Source organism: Pristis pectinata, chromosome 2, assembly GCF_009764475.1.
Source record: "Pristis pectinata isolate sPriPec2 chromosome 2, sPriPec2.1.pri, whole genome shotgun sequence".
Classification (NCBI taxonomy): domain Eukaryota; kingdom Metazoa; phylum Chordata; class Chondrichthyes; order Rhinopristiformes; family Pristidae; genus Pristis; species Pristis pectinata.
Genome location: NC_067406.1, coordinates 26594440 through 26618191, shown reverse-complemented (window position 1 = coordinate 26618191; position 23752 = coordinate 26594440). Strand labels below are relative to the sequence as shown.

Sequence of the window (23752 nt, the reverse complement as noted above, 5' to 3'; positions counted from 1 at the left end):
AGTCGGTGGAGGAAAACCACAACCAGAGAATTAATTCACACGAGGTATCAGCGTGGATCATCGAAAAGTGCTGAATTAGCTAACCTAAGCAGTGACTGAAAACGATAAATTTGCATATAATGCCACACTTAAACGAGTTGAAGAAATACAGAGAAATCATGCATCTTCCATGTATTTTTAATGTCTATTGTCATTGTAAAATGTCTCTCCTTAATATGTCATTCTATGCAGCATCACCCATCACTCCCAGAGGTGGTACTAAGACATCTGGAGTGCAACATATTCTGCCAAAATAGTTACGCAGCAGTGTAATTCAGGAAGCCTTTACTCTATCAATTGAAAATAAAGACTTGTAGATGCAGTTGTCTCTTCCAGCCTCAGGATACTCCAAAGTGCTTTACAGCCAAGAACGACCTGTGAAAGCAGTCACTGTGCTATAGCCAAGTCGCACACAACAAACATAATAATAACCAAATCATCTGTTTCCTTTGAGATTGATCAAGATATAAATATTATATAGAACACTGCAGCACAGTACAGGCCCTTCGGCCCACAATGTTGTGCCGACATTTTATCCTGCTCTAAGATCTATCTAACCCTTCCCTCCCACATAACCCCCTATTTTTCTATCATTCATGTGTCTATCTAAGAGTCTTTTAAATGTCCCTAATGTATCTGCCCGCACAACCTCTGCAGGCAGTGTGTTCCACTCACCCACCACTCTCTGTGTAGAAAACTTACCCCTGACATCCCCCTTATACCTTCCTCCAATCACCTTAAAATTATGTCCCCTCGTGTTAGCCATTGTCGCCCTGGGAAAAAGTCTCTGACTGTCCACTCAATCTATGCCTCTTGTCATCTTGTACACCTCTATCAAGTCAATATTGGTCAGGACACAGGGATAACTCACAGTTTTCTTTGGATTATTGTCATGAAATCTATAATTTCAATTTAGAAAGCAAACGATATGCAATTTAACATTTTATCCAAGAGAATGCATCTTCAGCATTTCCTTATGTACCTCAAAGGAGTGTCAACCTAGATTATTTGATTCAGAGCAACCTAAAAGAACCACATTCAACAACATTTGCACCAACCCTCAATCTGCACTGAAAAATAACATTTCCATAGTTTGATGGCATAATCACTCTTGAGCACTGGAGTATGTCTCACTATATACAAGCTCCTTATGAAAAGCTGACTGAACAGGCCTGGTACGAAACCAGTGAAGAAGGTTGTCTAAGATTACAACAGGATCTAGATGAACTGGGGAAGTGGACCAAGGAATGGCAGGTGGAGGTTAACCTGGACCATTCCTAAATGTTGCATTTTGGTCAGTTAAACCAGAGCAGGACTTGAACCATAAATGATAGGGTCCCGGAGAGTGTTGTAGAATAGACGGACCCAGGGGTACAGGTACATAGTTCCCTGAAAGTGGCAACACAAGTAGACAGGGTGGTGAAGAAGACATTTGGCATGCTTGCCTTAATCGGTCAGGGCATTGAGTTACAGGAGTTGGGCCGTTATGTTACAACTGTGCAAGTTGTTGGTGAGACCACACTTGGAGTATTGTGCATAGTTCTGGTTGTCCAGCTATAGGAAGGATGTCATTAAACTGGAAAGGGTGCAGAAAAGTTTCCTGAGGACATTACCGGAACTGGAGGGCTTGAGTTATAAGGAGAGGCTGAATAGGCTGGGACTTTTTTCCCTGGAGAGTAGGGGGTTGAGGGGTGATCTTATAAAGATATATAAAGGAATTGGAATTGGTTTATTATTGTCACACGTACCGAGCTACAGTGAAAAACTTGTCTTGCATACCATTCATACAGATCAATTCAATATACGGTGCATTGAGGTAATACAAGGCAAAACAATACAGGACGCAGAGTAAAGTGTCACAGCTACAGAGAAAGTGCAGTGCAGGTAGACAATTAGGTGCAAGGTCATAACAAGGTAGATTGTGAGGTCAAGAGTCCATCTTATCATGCTAGGGAACCGTTCAATAGTCTTATAACAGCTGGATAGAAGCTGTCCTTGAGCCTGGTGGTACGTGCTTTCAGGCTTTTGTATCTTCTGTCCAATGGGAGAGGGGAGAAGAGAGAATGTCCAGGTTGGGTGGGATCTTTGATTATGCTGGCAGTTTTACTGAAGCAGCGAGTAGACAGAGTCAATGGAAGGGAGGCTGATTTCTGTGATGTGCTGAGCTGTGTCCACAAGTCTCTTGCAGTTTCTTGTAGTCCCGGGCAAAGCAGTTGCCATACCAAGCCGTGATGCATCCAGATAGAATGCTTTCTGTGGTGCATCGATAAAAGTTAGTGAGTGTCAAGGGGGATGTGCCAAATTTCTTTAGCCTCCTGAGGAAGTACATAAGACATAGATATGATAAGATTTCTTTATTAGTCACATGTACATCGAAACACACAGTGAAATGCAACTTTTGCGTAGAGTGTTCTGGGAGCAGTCCGCAAGTGTCGCCACGCTTCCGGCGCCAACATAGCATGCCCACAACTTCCTAACCCATACGTCTTTGGAATGTGGGAGGAAACTGGATCACCCGGAGGAAACCCACGCAGACACGGGGAGAACGTACAAACTCCTTACAGACAGCAGCTGGAATCGAACCTGGGTTGCTGGCGCTATAATAGTGTTATGCTAACCGCTACACTTCTGTGCCTGCCACTTATATTACTTGGTGGCCATTCAGCCTAACAGCTCCATCCTAGCTCCCAGAGGAGCAATCTCATCAGTCCCATTCCCCCTCTCCTTATGTCCCTGCACCTCTGCAACTTATTCTCTCTCATTGATTCTCCCAGTCATTAGCCAGTACAAAGGGGTTATTTACAGAAGCAAACCACCTATTCACACACCCCTGAGACGTGAGAGTGTGAATAGGTTGGTTTGCTCCTGTAAAAGGCACTGGTGAGCCTTCTTGGCCATGGCGTCTACGTCGTTGTACCAGGACAGGCTATTGGTGATGTTCACTCCTAGGAACTTGAAGCTCTCAACCCTCTCGACTAGTCTAATAGTCTAAAGCAGGTGCCTTTGTTGTCTAGATGCTCCAGAGATGAGTGTAGGGCCAGGGAGATCTGTTTTGATATGGGTGAATTACAGTGGGTCGAGGTTTTCTGGGAGGCTGGACGTAATGCGTGACTTGACCAGTCTCTCGAAGCACTTCATGATGGTGGATATCAGAGCCACTGGTCGGTAATCATTAAGGCACATTACCTTGTTTTTCTTAGGTACCGGGATGATAGTGGTCTTCTTAAAGCAGGTGGGAACCTCAGATCAAAGCAGGGAGAGGTTAAAAATGTCTGCAAGTACCCCTGCCAGCTGATCTGCACAGGATCTGAGCACACTGCTAGGGACACCACCCGGGCCTGATGCTTTCCCCGGGTTCACCCTCTGGAAGTCTGATCTTATGTCCTCAATGGTGACCATGAGTTCAGCTTCTTTGGAGGCTGTTGGGGTGGGTGGTGACATTCCAATCCCTTTCTGTTGAAAACTTGCATGGAATGCATTAAGCTGATCGGGAAGGGGTGCGCTGTTGTTGATTATGCTGCCAACTTCGTTTGGTAGCCCGTTATAGCATGGAAACCCTGCCACAACTGACGGCTGGTCTGGGACTTGGTCTTGGACTGATATTGTGTCTTAGCATCTCTGATAGCTTTACGGAGGTCGTATCTGGAATTTGTGAGGGGTGTAGATAAGGTGGGTGGTTACAGTCCTTTTCCCAGGATAAAGGGCATTGATTTAAGGTGAGGGGGACTTAAAGGGGATCTGAGGGGGCAACTTTTTCATGGCAAGGGTGATTGGTATATGGAACGAGCTGCCAGAGGAAGCTATAGAGGCAGGTACAATTACAACGTCTAGCAGACATTTGGACAGGTACATGGATAGAAAACGCCAAGGGGGATATGGGCCAAATGTAGGCAAATGAGACTAGCTCAGATAGACATCTTTGTTGGCATGGACGAGTTGGGCTGAGGAGCCTGTTTCTGTGCTGTATAACTCTATGACTCTCTGAAGGTTTGAACACTATGTGATTGAAGTACGTGAACAAACAGTCAGAACACAGTAGGAACATCCATTGCCTGAACTCCTCAATGTATGAAAACAATAGTTGTAACTTACTTTCTTTTCAAATATGGACCTATGAACCTTTACACTAGATTAACTCCTTAAAGTAAGAGCAGCTCAGGTTTTAAAAATAACCAATGTCTTTTTGCTGCCAGCTGGCAAATCCTCACAACCGTTCCTGAGAGAGACAGTGACTGAGCTCACAATGAGAGAAGGCACCACTCCTTAGAAACAAGGGTGGACAATATACTTGATGTAATTTAATTAGATCAGAATGTCTTTTCATTAATGCTGAATGAAAACAATGTCTCCTAATGCCCTGAGATGGTTGTCAATGGAGGTGTCCATTCCAGTTAATTCCCACTTGGAGATTTCTTATCGTTCACAACTTCAGTAATTTGCATAAATAAGCAGTGTTAATGCTAACACTGCTAAGACTGAAAAAGCTTGCACAACAACAAAGTAACTCTCGACATTCTGATCCCAGCTGTACAGGAATATTTAAACTTAAAATACCAACAAAGACACCAAGAGACAAAACCTCAGTTGGCCATAACCTCAAAGCACTTAATGCAATGAATTACTTTTGAAGTACAGGGACTGCTTACATTTTTCTTGGGCTTTCCACTAGATCTTCCAGCAAAGTTACGAAACATGATTGAAGAACCCCTGCAGAAATTCTACCCTCTTCTAATTATGACTGGAAAAGACTATTTTGGTTTGTCTGGCAAATTCAAAAGCAGAATATGCAGTTCAATATCTGTCAATGCCAGGAAGAGACATAAGCTGATATTTTCTTTCTTGTATGTCATTAGCTGGTAGTTGGAATAAATGGTAAGTAACTAGTATTTATAAGAACTAATGTGTAAAAACATCGGTACAAAACAACCCTGATCTGCAGTGATAACTAGGGTGGAATGTATAAAGGGAAGCCAATTTGCTTCTTCTTTTGTGTTCTCCCACCCTGTCAAAATTTGTACCCAAAATGTACTGCATTTGTACACCTCCATAGTCTTTCATGTGTACTGAAATGAAGCACTTTTAGTGAAAAGGAGAGATGTTGCAACTGTCAAATTGCTATGTTTTGCATGCAGCAAGTGAACATGCTGAGGAACAGTTATAATCAGATGCACATCATTTAATTGGTACAGCAGAGCAGAAATTTCAATTTCTCTGTGCTAGGATAAGCCTGAGCAAAATTATGCGTTAAACTTCATTTAAATTAGACCCGGACACCACACGTATCTTTTGTAGGTTACTTGTTGGCCTATCGGGAGGTCAGTTTCATCCTGCTGCAAAAATATAGAGTTTACAGTGGTCTCTCTAAGTACCAATGATTAGCCCACAGCTTTCTCAGTTATCTTGAATACAACAAGTTGTGTATCATCTGTGTTGCATCCTGCAGGCACTGCAGGAGAAGGACTCAATGGATACCAGGGGGTGGTTCCCTGAGCAGGCTGTCCAGACCATCTGGCAGAATGTCTCATTGCCAGAACTCACCAACAAGCACCAAGACCTCACTTGGCTGGTGGTGAGAGGGGCCCTTCCAGTCAGATCCTTCCTGTATGGTTGGAACCTCACTCCCAGCGCGCGCTGCCCCCAGGAGGACTGCGCTGGGGACGAGACGGTTGCCCACCTCTTTGTGGGCTGTAGGTTTGCGAGGAGGGTGTGGCAAAAGATGCAAGGGTCCTTGTCACAGTTCATCCCCAGCAGCAGCGTAACAGAGGATTCTCTGATCTACGGGCTGTTCCCGGACACACACACACAGACGGACATCAACTGCTGCTGGAAGGTCATCAACTCGGTGAAAGACGCTCTTTGGTCTGCCCGAAACTTGTTGGTCTTCCAGCACTGCGAGATGTCCGTAGGGGAATGCTGCCGGCTGGCACATTCTAGGAGTATGTGCTGAGGGACGCACTGAAGCTGGGCGCAGCCAACGCAAAGGCTCGGTGGGGAAGGACTACAGTTTAGGTTTCTTCTGCCACTGGAGAGGGAGGGGCAGGGACAGGGAGAAAGCCCCTAAATATTGTAAATACGGGACTGGGTAGCTTCCAGGGAGCCACACGTGTGGCATCGGTGCTGTTTTCTATATAAAAAGGTAACACTAATGAATGATCTGTACAAGAATGTAAAGGTTTGCACTGTTTTGTAATTGTATATAGTTTGTCTTTTATTATGAATAAAGTTTATTTTGTAAAAGAAAATTTAGGTTCCATGTGACCAGTAATCTTAACTCCACATACCCTTCTGCTGCCATATCCTTTTATCCATCCATTGATCCAGCCAATTCTTAAAGTGCTGTTTCTGCTGCAATCCCTGTTTCCTTTTTTTTAAACTGCCCATCATAAACTGCAATGTGCAGGTATTTCTACTAGCATCTGATTCTAAGTCAGCAATTTCAACAGTTATTATGGTTGGGATTAAAGTAAAACTTATCACAGTAAGGTTTCTGAGGAAAGACTTAAAAGTACAAGGTGGCAGTGTTGACTGGGGCAACCTGTACTTATCTGATATGTGCAATTGGATGAGGTTGAAGTCCCTATAAAAACAAACCTATTTATAATAGGTCCCATATGGTGCCACATTAACTCATTCTCGACAATACTATAAATCAAATTAGAAGACCCCAGAAATATCATTACATATTAACATTTTTTTCTAGGAACTAACTTCAGTTAATTTAGAAGTAAGTAAAATAAAATAATCCACTTGCAACTCTGGTGGAGGGATGGGAAACCATCAGCAAGTGTTTGTATCACTGATCATGACGCACCTTGTTACCAACCTGTTGCCTCTTGTGAGAACAGACTTGGCTTTGATTTTTCCATAATCAAATAGCCTGCCACCACTCATTGCTTAGGTCCCTGAATGAAGAAGAGTCATAGGCAAGGACCAGTAAGTTGCTACTGCCAGTGACTATGTAACCAAGCGACAGGTAATACCTTTGGGAGATGTGAAACCTAAACAAAACATCGACTGTCAATTGAGCAAACTAAGTCTCATTCTGCTTCTAAATACAAGGTAGTTTGTCACCCATGTACCCATGTTTTATATTATTCCTTGTATCTGAGTTTTAATTTTAAAATTCTAATCCTCCTATACGCCTTTAACAATTTTGTATTCCAAATTTCTGATTCTGCTCCTCACAGGAAATACAAATGAAAACCAGAGGTTGGCACAGTTAGGATACAAACCTCATGTGTCTGATTGCTGGCTCTTCTACAAAGGAACCCAGAATATTAATGAATGCATGTATTCACACATAGAATGATAGAATTGTCATAGCATACCACCCATAAACGCCAAAATATTTATCAAATGTAAAAATACACTGCAGATGCAAATCTGTAACATAAATAGAAAATGCTGGAAACACTCAGCAGGTGAGGCAGTATCTGTGGTGGAAGAAACAGAGTTACTGTGTCAGGTCAATGAAAGATCTCTATTTCTCTCTGAGTATTTCCAGCATTTTACATTTTTATATCAAAATATTTCTCCAAGGCCCCAGAAAATTACACTTGCACCTGATTAGCTTAGATTGAACAGAGTATGGTCCAAATAGTGGGGATCCTTGATGATAGATGCCGCCTTCTTGAGGCAGCACCTCATGTAAATGCTTTCAATGGTGTGGAGGGCTGTGCCCATGATGGACACTCACAAACATTCAAAGTCTTCTGACAATTTTGACAGCTGGTAAGCCTAGGAGCATGGCTTAGCTGGCTGTCAAAGCATTTCTAGTGGTCGAAGTTGTCATTTTTGTCAGGAAGGTACTAGGTGATCAGAAGCCAGTTTGATGACCATATTGATGTTCCAGGTAAGAGCAAGCAGGCGGTTTGTCACTTACCTTTGGTGGGCCACATAGAGCCATCCAAGCTATATGTTGGACACCAACGGCGTACAGCTCTTCTACTGTTCCTTGCCTTGGTAATACGAAAAGAGATGATTCACAAAGCAGGAATAATCACAGCTATAAAGTTTGCTGTTGAACAAGCACTAAAGGGATTAACAGCTGTAAAGTGGTACTGTGCTTAAATATATTGCTCCAATCTATGTGTTAAGTCCATACAATAGAATCAGACAATATTTTATCCATTTAGATATATGATAAATCTCTTCCACAAGACTTTCCAGCAATGCCTGAAAATGTTCCAATTGCAGCTAATTCGACTAAAGCAACATACTAATAAAACAGGAAATTTTATCATGCACCTACCTGCTCCTTGTGGTAAATGCTGCAAGTTGCCACATGGAGTAATCCTCTAGTGGCTAATTACAGTTCCTCCAGCCAAAGAGAAACATTATTATAGCTCAATGACTTCTCTAGACCTAAATTACCAAATGTGAATTAGGACCAGAATAGATTTTGCATTTTAGATGACAAAACCCATTATCCACATGAGTGTGATTGCCTAGGGTAAATCAGCACGGTCTTCAGCTTTTCTGCAACTTTTTAATTGTGATTTTGCATAGTTAATGAGATATAATGTTCCAGCATTATCTCGCAAATACTTGCCATTCTATATTAAGATAAACTCATTTAGCATGGGACAAAAATTCAGTTACTAAGGTGGGGCATTACATTGCAGCTATATGCAACATGCATATCATTATTGGAAGGGCAAAGTGAAGGTGATGGTGATGCATTATCTTGCCTTGTGTGACTCGTGGAATCAGCTTCATAAAGCAATTCAACATTGATGCTTTGCAAACTTCTCAAAGAGGATCAGAGGAATTAACACAGGTGGTTCAGCACTCATCTTTCTTTAAGTGTAGTTAGAAATCCTTCTGTATGGTTTCACTCATCTGTATAAATTAAAATCTAAAGCAGATATAGATTTCTGTCCAGGAAGTTTAAGATAGTCAGCAGGCACTTATGCACCTAGACTGTCAAAATACCCTTTAACTAGCATTGCCAAAATAGATTATTTGGTTATTATTTCATTTGAGACACCTCACTGTGAGCAAATTGGCTGGTTAATTTCTCCAATGGTTACAGTAATCATTCAGAAGTATTTCATTGGATATAAACTGCTTTTCCAAAGTTCATGAAAGGCAACCTCAGGCAATCCCAAACCTTTCATCTTTGTTTCTGATTTTTCAACAGGTTGACTGAGCTGCAATAATATCCACAGATGTATAGTTCAATTTGAATATGATATTTAAGCCCCTATCTTCAGGAAGGGAGAATGAAAAGAAAGACAACAAGCTTTGAATTGAATTGAATTGAATGTTTGTGCTGAAAAGTAGGTCTGACTTATGAACTGATAGATATTTCTACTGAGCGAGGAATGAACATTTCTGAAGTCTCTTTATTTAATGGGAAGTTACTGAATAGAAGAATGTTGTTTTGCTTGTAGTTTTATTTTTTAATGTAACTCAAAACTTAGTAACTCAACTTGGAACTGAAGGAAATGCTGGAAACATTCAGCAGGTTAGGCAGCCCGTGTGGAAAGAGAAACAGAGTTAATGTTTTAGGTCTGAGACCCTTTGTCAGAACTGGGATAGAGAGAAAACATACCAGTTTTGAGATGCAGGGGTGATAGGGGAGGGATGGATTGGACAAAGGGTCCTAACCTACTGATAGGATGAGGCCAGGGTTGCCCAGACAGTCTCAACATTTACAAAGCCAACTAGTTAACAGTTTAATGAGGACATTTAGAGAGAAAACAATGGGGCATGTTAGGGCTGTGAATTGTAAGTCAGAGTTGTTGCTGAAATGTGAAACTAATAGGAGTAAACTGGAAATACTGAGCAGATCGGGCAGTGTCTGTGGAGAGAGAAAAACTGAGGTAATATAGGTGGATATTATAGGTGGATACCCTCACAGGAGAACAGGCCAGTTCTAATACAGACAGAGAGTGAGTTACTGATATTATTGAAATTAAGATGGAGCCCCTAAGGCTGCAACACCCCTGATGGAAGTTCTTCAAGCTTACATTGGGTCTTGTTGGAACAGTGCAGGAGGTCACAGAGAGATAAATGTGAGAGTGGGATGGAGAGTTAAAGTAAAAGGCATCGGAAGTTCAGACTTGCCACTGTGGCTTGTTTCTCCAGTATTGAGATGACCATATTGCGTGCTCTATATATGATACACTACATTGGAAGAAGTGCAAGTGAATCACTGCTTCACTTGGAAGGACTGTTTGGGTCCCTGGATGGTAAAGAGGTAAACGACCAGATGCTGCATCACATTCAGTTGTGGGGAAAGTGCTGTGAGAAGGGGAATGACTGGTGATCATGGAAGTGGACCTAGAGAACCACAGAACGCTTCCTTCGGAATGCTGAAATGGGAGGGTTTGAGAAAGTGTTTGGTGAGGAATTTCATTGAAGGTGGAAGAAATTGTATGTGGAGTCTAGTGGGGTGGAAGGTGAGAACCAGGAGAACTCTATTCTTGCTCTGGCCAGGTAAGTTGGTGAGAGGTGAGGGAGATAAATGGGAAGGAGTCAAGGCTCTGTCAACTGTGTGAAAAAGTTGCCCATCAGGTCCCTTTAAAATTTTCCCCTCTCATTTTAAATCTATGCCCTCTAGTTTTAGATTACCCTGTGCCGAAAAAAATACTGTGATCATCCACCTGATCTACTCCCTTCATGATTTTATATATCTCTAAAAAGTCACCCCTCAACATCCTACACTCCAGGCAAAAAAGTCCCAGCCTTCTGAGCCTCTCCTTATGTCAAGCTCTCCAGTCCTGGTAACATAGTCAGGAATGTTTTCTGCACCCTTTCCAGCTTAATGACGTCTTTCCTATAGCTGGGTGACCAGAACTACACACAATACTCCAAGTGTGGTATCACCAGTACTTGTATAGTCATAACATGACATCCCAACTCCTGTACTCAGTGCCCTGACTGATGAAGGCAAGCATGTCTCTCAGAAGTTTACCCAATAACTTCTCTACTGTATATGTTAGCCTCACAGAATATTCCTTGCTATCCTTCCTGAAAAGGGGGAACTACATTTTCTATCCTCTAGTCATTTGGTAACTCACTTGTAGCCAGCAAAGATTTAAAAATGTTGGCCAGAGCCCCAGCAATCTCTTCCCTTGCTTTAAATCTCATCTGGCCCTTTAAGCCCATCAAGGCATCAAGTACCTCCTTTTTTTATGGAGGTTTGCATTAGAAGTTTACCTTCCCCTTCATTGAATCGTCCAACTATAGCGTCTGTTTCTTTTGTAAAAGTATTCATTCAGGACCGAACCTATACCTTCTGGCTGCAAGCACAGGTTGCCCTTATTGTCTTTAATGGGCCCTACTCTTTCCCTGGTTATTCTTTTATACTTATTAAAGACCTTTGGATTTACCTTAACCCTGACTACCAGTGATATCTTGTGATTCCTCTTTGCCTTTCTAGTTCCCTTTTTTAGGCACCTCTCTACATATTTTATAATCTTGACAGATCCTCCCCTGTCTCTAGTTCTCTAAACCTGCCATATGCTTCCTTTTCACTCTTTATCCAACCCTTGATATCCCTCAATATCTGGGGTTCCCGATATTTGTTACCTTTACAGGAACATGTTGGCTCTGAACTCACGCTATTTCTCTTCTGAGCGCTTCCCATTGTGTAGATGCATGACTCCCAGTCTACCTTTGTCAGGTCCAGTCTTATTTTAATCAAATTGGCCTTCCTCCAAGTTAAGACCTTTATTCCTGGTCCATCCCTGTCTTTTTCCATCATGATTTTGAAATATAGGTTGTGTAATATGATATTGAAATCAGCCTGCCTCCAAGACCTTAATTTCTGGATCATCCTTATCCCTTTCCATAACTTCCCTGAAACTTACAGAATTAAGATCACTATCTCCAATATGCTCCCCTATTGACACTTCATTCACTTGCTCAGCTACATTCCTACATTCCTAAGATTAGATACAGTACTGTCTCTTCTTCAGTGGGACTATCTATGTACTATAAGGTCCTCCAGAAGCACATAAATTCCACTTCTTCTAACACTGAGCTGAGTGTTAGTATGTTAGCATGGGGAATTTGAAATTGCCTGCTGTTATACTAACACTATTATAACACTATTACTCCTACATCTCTCTGTAGATTGTCTAATGTCTGCTCCTCTATATCTTGCTATTAGGAGGCCTGCTGTAGACATCTAGCAAAGTGGTCACTCCCTTTTTGTTTCTAAGCTCTACCCATATAGTCTCATTTGAAAAGCCTTCTAACATATCCTTCCTCCTTAATGCAGTAATGGACTCCTTAATCAATATCACAATGCCACCTTTTCTTTTACATATGCACTCTCACATCATGTCTGCAGATTCTATACCCTGGAATGTTGAGCTGTCAGCCTTGCCCTTCTTTAACCGTGTCTTTCTGATCACAGCTATATCATATGCCCATGTGCTGATCAATATTTAAACTGATGCGTGCAGAAAGATCTCAATAGGAAACCCACTCATGATAAGAATGGGTTCCATGGGTAAATTGAGTGATTGACATGAAGAGAAATTTCTCCATGCCGGGGGTTGTAAATCTTTGGAATTCTCTGCCTCAGAAGGCACTTTGTAAGCATACAGGTTCATAAATGGCATAAATATTCCCAACTCCAGGTAAAGAGTATTGGTAGTAACATCTCCTCCTCACTGACAATCAACACGGGCGCACCTCAAGGATGTGTGCCTAGCCCACTGCTCTACTCTGTCTACACTCATGACTGTGTGGCAAGGCACAGCTCAAACACCATTTATAAATTCGCCAATGACACCACTGTTGTTGGCAGAATCTCAGGTGGTGGTGAGGAGACGTACAGGAGTGAGATAGGTCGGCTGGTTGAGTGGTGTCGCAACAACAACCTCGCACCCAACATCAGCAAAACCAAGGAATTGATTGTGGACTTCAGGAAGGGGAAGGTGGGAAAGCACATATCAGTCTTCATTGAGGGGTCAGTGGTGGAAAGGGTGAGCAGCTTCAAGTTCCTGGGTGTCAACATCTCAGAGGATTTATCTTGGGCCAACACATTGATGCAATCACAAAGAAGGCATGCCAGCGGTTCTACTTCGTTAGGAGTTTGAGGAGATTTGCAAATTTCTACAGATGTACGGTGGAGAGCATTCTGACTGTTTACATCACTGCCTAGTATGGAGCCTCCAATGTGCAGGAATGAAAGAGGCTGCAGAGGATTGTAGACTCAGCATGGACACAACCACCCCCGCCAAAGAGGATATCCTCAAGAAGGCAGCATCCATCATTAAGGACCCTCACCACCCGGAACATGCCCCCTTCATGTTACTACCATCGGGGAGGAGGCACAGGAGCCTGAAGACCCACACTCAACATTCCAGGAACAGCTTCTTCCCCTCTGCTATCAGATTTCTGAACAGTCCATGAACCAATGAACATATCTTGCTGTTCCTCTTTCGCACTATTTATTTATTTTTGCAACTTATAATGATATTTATGTCTTTATGTCTAGCACTGTACTGCTGCCGCAAAACAACAAATTTCATGACATATGTTAGTGATAATAAACCTGATTCTGAGAATGCTCCCCATAAATGGAATCTCGTACAATTGAATTCCACTGATACTTTCCCTCTCAGAAATGTGCCTTTTCTTTTGTAATAGCGTACCAGAGGGCAGCACATTGAGACTCTTCAGCTAATTTAATGTTGGCAATGACACTTTAAAAACATCTGTTTTAATGAAGGGTGAAATATGGAATGTAAATATACATAACCCACTGTGAACTTGGTAACTGTAGCTTTAATCCTTTTAGTCGACAGTTCATGAACATGATCATATTTATGTTCTGTAGTCTGTAACTTTCTTTAAGAACACAAGAAAAAAGAAGGAATAAGCCATGCTGTCCTTCAAGCTGTTCCACCAATTAATAAGATCATGGTTAATCTGATTGTTGGTTCTTTAACTCCTCTTGCTGGCCTGATCCCCTTAACCCTTAATTCCCATATAATCTACATATTTTCATGCAAAGTTATTTCTAAATATCATGGCTTATAATTCACAAAATTATCCATGAAATCAGTAACTAACAATTTTTGAAGCAGAGAATTTTTATTTAATATTTCCATTCAATTCATTCAAGCAGGCCACTTGCAGAAGAACAAAGACTTTTATTCATATTTGTTTTTATTTTTGGGACCCTTTGCTACATTAAAGCATGAAAAGCTCGGTGGGCAAGCATTTCAGAGATAGTGACTGCAACTCCCTGACCTTTAGCGTAGCCATGGACAAGGACAGGAGTAGGTGATATGGGAAAGTTCTTAATTGAGGGAGGGCTAATTACGACAATACTAGGCAGGACCTTGGGAGCGTAAATTGGGAACAGATGCTCTCAGGGAAGTGCACAGCAGAAATGTGGAGGCTGTTTGGGGAACACTTGCTTGGGGTTCTGGATAGGTTTGTCCCACTGAGACAGGGAAAGGATGGCAGGGTGAAGGAACCATAGTTGACAAGAGAGGTGAAACATTTAGTCAAGAGGAAGAAGGAGGCATACTTAAGGTTTAGGAAGCAAAAATCAGGCAGGGCTCTTGAGATTTATAACGTAGACAGGAAGGAGCTTAAGAAAGACTTAGGAGAGCTAGAAGGGGACATGAGAAGGCCTTCATGAGTAGGATTAAGGAAAATCCAAAAGTGTTCTACACGTACGTGAAGAACAGGAGGATGACTAGTGTGAGGGTAGGACCACTCAGGGATAAAGGGGGAAACATGTGCTTGGAGGCGGAGGAGGTAGGGGAGGTCCTTAAAGAATACTTAGCTTCAGTGTTTACTAGGGAGAGGGACTTTGACAAATGTGAGATCAGCGTAGAACAGGCTAATGTGCTGGAGCATGTTGAGGTTAAGAAAAAGGTAGTGTTGCAGCTTCTGAAAAACATTAGGATAGATAACTCCCTTGGACTGGACAAGATGTACCCCAGGTTACTATGGGAGGCGAGGGAAGAGATTGCTGGGGTGTTGACGATGATCTTTGCATCCTCCCTAGCCACAGGAATGGGACCTGAGGATTGGAGGATTGCAAATTGGTATTGGTATTGGTTTATTATTGTCACTTGTACCGAGGTACAGTGAAAAGCTTGTCTTACAAACCGATCGTACAGGTCAATTCATTACACAGTGCAGTTACATTGAGTTAGTACAGAGTGCATTGATGTAGTACAGGTAAAAACAATGACAGTACAGAGTAAAGTGTTACAGCTACAGAGAAAGTGCAGTGCAATAAGGTGCAAGGTCACAACAAGGTAGATCGTGAGGTCATAGTCCATCTCATTGTATAAGGGAAGCGTTCAATAGTCTTATCACAGTGGGGTAGAAGCTGTCCTTAAGTCTGGTGGTACGTGCCCTCAGGCTCTTGTATCTTCTACCCGATGGAAGAGGAGAGAAGAGAGAATGTCCCGGGTGGGTGGGGTCTTTGATTATGCTGGCTGCTACACCAAGACAACGAGAGGTAAAGACAGAGTCCAAGGAGGAGAGGCTGGTGTCCGTGATGCGCTGGCCTGTGTCCACAATTCTCTGCAGCTTCTTGCGGTCTTGGGCAGAGCAGTTGCCATACCAAGCTGTGATACATCCAGATAGAATGCTTTCTATGGTGCAACAGTAAAAGTTGGTGAGAGTCAAAGGGGACAAACCAAATTTCTTTAGCCTCCTGAGGAAGTAGGGGTGCTGGTGAGATTTCTTGGCTGTGGCATCTACATGATTTGACCAGGACAGGCTGTTGGTGATGTTCACTCCCAGGAACTTGAAGCTCTCAACCCTCTCGACCTCAGCACCATTGATGTAGACAGGTGCATGTACACCGCCCCCTTTCCTGAAGTCAATGACCAGCTCTTTAGTTTTGTTGACATTGAGTGAAAGGTTGTTGTCATGACACCATTCCACTAAGCTCTCTATCTCCTTCCTGTACTCCGACTCATCGCTGTTTGAGATACGGCCTACAACAGTGGTATCATCTGCAAACTTGTAGATGGAGTTAGAGCAGAATCTGGCCACACAGTCGTGAGTGTATAGGGAGTAGAGTAGAGGGCTGAGGACGCAGTCTTGTGGGGCACCAGTGTTAAGAATAATCGTGCCGGAGGTATTGCTGCCTATCCTCACTGATTGCGGTCTGTTGTTTAGAAAGTCAAGGATCCAGTTACAGAGGGAGGTGTTGAGTCCTAGGTCTTGGAGTTTGGTGACAAGCTTGCTTGGGATTATTGTATTGAAGGCAGAGCTGTAGTCAATAAACAATAGTCTAACATATGTGTCTTTATTGTCCAGATGCTCCAGAGCTGAGTGTAGGGCCAGGGAGAAGGCATCTGCTGTAGACCTGTTTCGCCGATAGGCGAATTGCAATGGGTCCAGGTTGTCTGGTAGGCTGGAGTTGATGCGTGCCATGACCAACCTTTCAAAGCACTTCAATGATGGTGGATGTCAGAGCCACTGGTCAGTAGTCATTGAGGCATGTTACCTTGCTTTTCTTTGGTACCAGGATGATAGTGGTCTTCTTAAAACAGGAGGGAACCTGAGATTGAAGAAATGTTGTTCTGTTGTTTAGGAAAGGTAATAGGTATAATCCTGGGAATTACAGACCAGTGAGTCTTACATCAGTGGTGGGCAAACTATTGGAGAGGATTCTTAGGGACAGGATTTACAAGCGTTTGGAGAAGCATAGTCTAATTAGGGATAGTCAGCATGGCTTTGTGAGGGGCAGGTTGTGCCTCATGAGCATAATTGAGTGTTTTGAGGAAGTGACAAAACAAATTGATAAAGGTAGAGTGGTGGATGTGGTGTATATGGACCTTAATAAGGTGTTTGACAAGGTTCCCCATGGTAGGCTCATCCAGAAAGTCATGAGGCATGGGATCCATGGAGATTTGGCTGCATGGATTTGGAAATGGCTTGCCCACAGAAGGCAGAGAGTGGTAGTAGATGGAGAATATTCTGCCTGGAAATCGGTGACTAGTGGTGTTCTGCAGGGATCTGTCCTGGGACCCCTGGAGGGATGAGTTAATAAGTTTGTAGATAACATGAAGGTTGGAGGTGTTGTGGATAGTGTAGAAGGTTGTTGTAGGTTACAACGGGATATAGACTGATGCAGAGTTGGGCAGAGAAGTGACAGATGGAGTTCAGTCTGGAAAAGTGTGAAGTGATACACTTTGGAGGAACAAGCTTGAAGGCAGAGTACAAGGTTAATGGCAGGATTCTGAGCAGTATGGAAGAACAGAGGGATCTTGGGGTCCAAGTTCATAGATCCCCCAAAGTTGCCACTCAAGTTGATAGGGTGGTTAAGAAGGCGTATGGTGTGCTGGCCTTCATTAGTTGAGGGATTGAGTTCAGGAGCCACAAGGTAATGTTGCAACTCTATAAAATTCTGGTTAGACTACACTTAGACTATTGTGTTCAGTTCTGGTCACGTCATTGCAAGAAGGGTGTGGAAGCTTTAGAGAGGGTGCAGAGGAGATTTACCAGAATGCTGCCTGGATTAGAGAACATGTCTTATGAGGAAAGGTTGAGTGAGTAGGGCTTTTCCCTTTGGAGCAACACAGGATGAGAGGCAACTTGATAGAGTTGTATAAGATTATAAGGGGCATAGAAAGAGTGGAAACTCAGCACCTTTTCCACAGGGCAGCAATGGCCAATACTAGAGGACAACAGTTTAGGAAGAAAGTTTAGGGGACATGTCAGAAGTAGGTTCTTTACACACTGCCGGGGGTGGTAATAGAGGCTGATACAATAGGGGCATTTAAAAGACTCTTAGAAAGGCAGATGGATATAAGAAAAATGGAGAGTTATGGGCCATGTAGGAGGGGAGGGTTAGATCGATCATGGAGTAGGTGTTTATATAGGTCGGCACAACATCGTGGGCCGAAGGGCCTGTACTGTGCTGTATTGTTCTATGTTCTATAATTAAACATGGTTGTTTCTTATCACTGGCAGGGGCAGCATTTAATGCCAATCCTAAATGCCCTTAAGAGATGTTGAGCCTCCTTCAGGAATTGTTGCACTCCTTGTAGAAGTCATTGTATCTAACAATGCTGTTATGTAAGATGCTCCAAGATTTTGATAGTAACAATTAAGGAAAATTTCAATTCAGTATGTCCTGTGAAGTGGAGGGGAATGCATTTGTGGTGGTGTTCCTATGCATCTACCGTCCCTTCTGCTGGGTGACACAGCAGACACAACAGCACAGTTAGTAGAGCTGCTACCTCACAGCACCAGCGACCTGGGTTCAATCCTGACCTCTGGTGTCATCAGTATGGAGTTTGCACATTCTCCCCACGACCGTGTGGGTCAGAAGGTTAATTGGCTACTGTAACTTGCTGCTTGTGTGTTGATGAGCAGTGAAATCTGGAAAAGAGATGATGGGAATGTGGGGAGAATAAAATGGGCTAGGGCAGGAACAGTGTAAAAATGGGCGCTTCATGGTTGGTGCAGATTCAGTGGGCCAAAGGGCCTATTTCCACATTGTAAATCCCCATGACTCTTTGACTAGTCTTTCTGTATAGTTGTACTAGATTTGGTTGATGCTGTTGTTGATGTCTTGCTCAGCTGTTGCAATGTATTTGTGGGTGGTTTACTGAAAGGTTATCATGCTATTCAGTGAAAATTGGTTCTTTAAACCTTTAGCATCCATGCAACTAAGCATCAGGGTAAGTGAGCCAACTGATGGTAGAAGCCCAGATGGCAATGAGGAGGTGTACAGGAGTGAGATAGCTCGGTTGGTTGAGTGGTGTCACAACAACAACCTCACATTCAATGTCAGCAAGACCAAGGAATTGATTGTGGATTCAGGAAGGGGAAGTCGGGAGAACACTACACCAGTCCTCATTGAGGGGGTCAACGATGGAGAGGGTGAGCAGTTTCAAGTTCCTGGGTGTCAACATCTCAGAGGATCTATCCTGGGCTCATCACATTAATGCAATCATGAAGAAGGCACGCCAGCAGCTCTACTTCATTAGGAGGTTGAGGAGATTTGGTATGTAACCAAAGACTCTTGCAAATTTCTCTAGAGGTACCATTCTGACTGGTTGCATCACCGCCTGGTGTGAAGGCTCCAATGCACAGAATCACAAGAGGCTGCAGAGGTTTGTAGATTCAGCCAGCTGCATGATGGACACAACCCGCCCCACCATTGAGGACATCTTTAAGAGGCGGTGCCTCAAGAAGGCAGCATCCAACACTAAGGACCCTCATCATCCAGGACATGTCCTCTTGTTACTACCATCGGGGAGGAGGAACAGGATCCTGAAGACCCAAACTCAACAATTTAGGGACAGCTTCTTCCCCTCCACCATCAGATTTCTGAACAGTCCATGAACCCATGAACACTACTTCGTTATTCCTTTTTGTTTTACACTTTATTTATTTTGTAATTTTATGTCTTTGCACCGTACTGCTGCTGCAAAATAAATTTCACGATCTATAGATCAGTGATAATAAACCTGATTCTGAGGAAAGGAATGTAGCCAGAAGACATATAAAAGGCCTTCTGTATAATTAGTCAAGAGCAGACCATTATTGTTATGCAGTGTAGATGTAACCTGCTAAACATATCAAAATGAGTGTTGAAGTCTCTAAGTTATTACATTTCACATAAGGTAGCAAGATGCAAATGGAATACAGCTCATAGCATACTGTACCCCAGCTGAAGAGCAGGATTATCAAGAAAGCTTTTCCTGAAGTGAGCTATTCATTCATTACTTGCGAAACTCCACAGTCTATTGGTAAATAAATCCTTCACTATCACAATTCTGAATTTCTTCAGGAAATATGAGGTTATAATGGACTGTGTGCATAGTTAGTTTAGCAATCCCAAGGATAATGCAATTATGTGTTCTCATTTAAATCAGCTTGGAGAATATAATTATTTATGTATTGCTTCCCTCAAAAAAATTTCTAATATATGCTCATAGTCCATGCAATAATCCTACAAAACAAGCATTCTATTGTTGTCCTGCATCTTGTGTGGTAATATGCTACCAGCATATGTTAGATGACATTGTAGCTTTTATCCAATATAGAATAAACAAAAGTTGTCGAAGAAGTTTTATTATTTGGGCACAAAGTTTCCTACGTGGATGGCTTAGTATCTAAAGCAACATACATTTTGTTACTGTGATATTCTAAGAACTGTAAGTTCAATGCCTAGTTCATGTTGGATTATATGAGCTTATGAGCTACTTAAGAGGAAACGATGTTCTGTGCTTTTAGAAGGTGGAGGTGGGAAAACTGGTTACTGTTGCTGATTGCCAGCCATCAATCCCTATTAAACATATGTCTGTGAAAAATGATACAAAAGGCATAGACAGATTTGGCTGTATGGCCCTCATCTTTGAACTGAAGAGCTAATACTCATTAAGAATAGACATTTACGACAGAAGAATTTCTTCTCTCAGACGGTTGTGAATCTGTGGAATTCCCATTTGTGGAGATGGAGTCATTGCACATATTCAAGACAGAGACTGACAAAATACAAGGACATGAAGGAGTAAGGTGAAAATGGGAAAATAATATTATTTGGATAGCTTGGATGGCAGGCTCAGGGGCTGACTACCCTACTTACCATCTTCTTACCTCATAACATCTATGATGCAATCCACAGACCAAGCTATTGTTCAAAATGTGGTGTTTTTAAAAGGGGAAAGAAAATCTAGGGAAGCCGATAAATGATGGTACTATTTAAGATATAGATTCACTTTACAGCATTAAAGCCACAATTTATAATGCTGCATGTGCATGGGATTCAGCAGATGTGAGACAGCAAGCTTCAGGAAGATTGTGATACACTGAAGGATCTATTGCAGAAAAATTTGAAAGACTAATGTTAAGTACCAAACAACAGCCAGAGCAGATATCATTAACATGGTAGAGAACATTGCCTTCATAAACCCAGCATGACATCTAAGCATGATATAGATTGCATTGAAATGGACTAAGAAGTTGAAGCTAAATGTTTTTTTTTAAAATGTGTAATAAATCCTGAGACTGAAAGAAAGTAACGAAGACTCTGAAGATGCTCTCCATGAAGAGGTTAAACTCAGTTGGGCCAGCACTACTTTAATGTTAAATACCATCCATAAATTTTCAGAAAGGCTGCCTTGGAGGAGGAGTTATATAGCTGCAGATTTTGTCCTCTAGGCATACAGCGCTTAAACAGATGCTTCCACACACTATATTCATCTTTTACCATACAGCCTCCTTCAGAATGATCTGTAACCACACTGGAATCCATTATCTTGATCTAAATTGAAGCATCTTGTAATGTATGTCAACTTTGTACCAGTCTCTTCACAAGTACCCTACATTTTGTAACTATCCTAATCATTCCCTTGTGACTAAACATCAGGACGATTTACATAACTGCTCTGCAGCACAGAGATATTCTTTCATAAAGATAGCAACAAGGATTTTTAAGATAATCAATTGTGGCAGTAGGATTCACAGGAGTTTATTTTGCAACATCTAAATATGCAAAGAGGAGTATAAATCAATGGACGATGCAATATCAGAACTAGGAAGACAGCTTGCAAAGTGTGCAAGAGTTTCAGAGTTCCATAGTCTGCAGAGAGAAAATGCAGATAATACTCAGGCAAATCAGCAGTGGAGACAGAAGCAGGTTTTGTTTTCAGTTCCATGACCTTTCTGCACCTTTGCCCCTTTCTTCCACCGCAGAACTGCAAGAGCATTCCTTGTCCTCACCTTTCATTGGTGGTAGAGAAGTTGCTGGAGAAGATTGAGGAACAGGATTCATGTTCATTTGGAAAGGCAGGGACTGATTTGGAGGAGTCAACATGGATTTGTGCAGAGGAGATCACCTCTCATAAATCTGATAGTGTTCTTTGAGGAGAACCAAAGAAAATTGATGAAAGCAGAGCAGTGGACATGGCAGAGGATGACTTTATAGATCAGTACAAAATTATGAAGGTCTTAGATGGGATAGATAGAATCTTTTTCCCAGGGCAGGGGGGCCTACAATTAGAGGCACAAACTGGAACAAGCTGCTAGAGGTAGAAGTGGAGACAGATATGATTACAACATTTTAAAGGCATTTGGAGAGTTACTTTGAAAGATAGGGCATAGAGGAATACAGGTCTAATGCTGGCAAATGGGATTAGTATAGACAGGCATCATGGTAGGAATGGATGAGGTGAGCTGAAAGGGCCCATTTCTGTGCTGTATGTTTCTACAATTCATCATCAGCCTCCACTTTTAATAGATTCTCATTTATAATAGTTTCTCATTTTTAATAGTATTTCTTGCACATGGATCTTCCTCCCCCCCTCCGTGACTACTCAATCTTCTCTCCATCACCAACAAAACCTCTCATTTTGCCACAGAATGGACATGTGGAACTGTATAGTAGTGCCATCTGCCTCCAACACCTTCCGAGTGAAGCAGCAAATTACTGCACCAAATGGCCACACAAAGTATTTTCCTATACATTGGGTATGATTGGGTAGCCACTTGTTAAACACCTCCATGTAGTTTACAGGTGTGGTTCTGAGCTTCAGCTTACCTGTCACTCATTCTCCATCCCACGCTGACTTTTCTACTCTCAGCCTCCTACACATTCCAGGGACCACCTCACCTTTTGACTTGGCACACTGCAACCTCTGGACTCAATGTGGAGTTAAGTTCTGAAATTGCTGCAGTTTCAATGTACACTTCTTCTAACATGAAAAACAAAACCGCAGTTGCTGGAATCCAAAAGAAAAAAGGAAATGCTGGAAGGACTCAGCCAGTCAAGCAGCATCAGTGGAAAAAGCAACCAGTTAAATGTTTCAGGTTGAAGACCCTACATCTGAGCAGAAGAGAACATGTTTAAGCAACAGAGAAGCTGAGGTTGACACTGGGAATGTCAGTAGTAAGGTGCATTGATGGCCATTGAATGGACAGTTAAGTTAAGCTCCTTTGTCTGTGGAGCATGTTGCTAATGTGGTGAAGTCAGGGTGATTTTTTTTTAGCCTGGCCCACTGGAGTGTGTTGAGGAGTCCAGAATATATAAAAGGCGAGAGGAATGGTAATGTATAAACAGCCAGCCCCAATACAAACAATGGGCAAGTTATCTGAAGTTGGATATTTCAATATCAAATCCTGTTCCCAGACAAAAATGAGGTAGTGTAATTTGAATTTATAGATAGTGCAATGGGGGATTAAAATGGCAGCAACCGATAGCTCAGGGTCACTTCCATGCACATTTGGTTTCTGCAATGCAGAGGAGACCACACATTGAACTAGACTGGAAGTGCAATTAAATCTGCTTCACCTGGAATGATTGCTTTGTCCCTGGATGGGTCCCTGGATGGCGGGGTGGAAAGAAGAGATGTGAATGGATAAGTGTTACACCTCCTCTAGTTGCATTGGAAAGTGTTCAACAGCATTCAACTTCTTCCTTGATCCCACTCACTTTCTCCAAATTGAAGGTATAGCTGTGGCAACTTGCATGGAAATTATTCTAGCAGGAACAGAAGAAATCAAGTGCAGCGGCCTGGATTTTGAGGTCAGTGGCCAGAGATCAAGGCTTCCTGCCAATCTCAGGGAAGAAAAACAAAAGCCTTGCACAAAGGTCCAGTGATCTCTGTGGCAAGAGCTTCCTCTTTTCTGACAGGTTACTCTGGTATTTTTTTTTCAGGATTTCCAGCATCTTGCAACCACAACTATCACGCTAGCTCAGCAATGAATCACATTGAAGTATTCACTTAACACATCAGAAAAGGAGAAGACATTTTTAGGA

The 23752-nt window shown here is 42.3% G+C and overlaps 1 protein-coding gene across 1 annotated transcript in view; it reads left to right on the top strand.

The window, feature by feature from the left end:
* The window catches only part of tnks1bp1 (tankyrase 1 binding protein 1), an 82009-nt gene that overhangs the window by 639 nt on the left and 57618 nt on the right, over positions 1 to 23752 (top strand). The window lies entirely within an intron of this gene.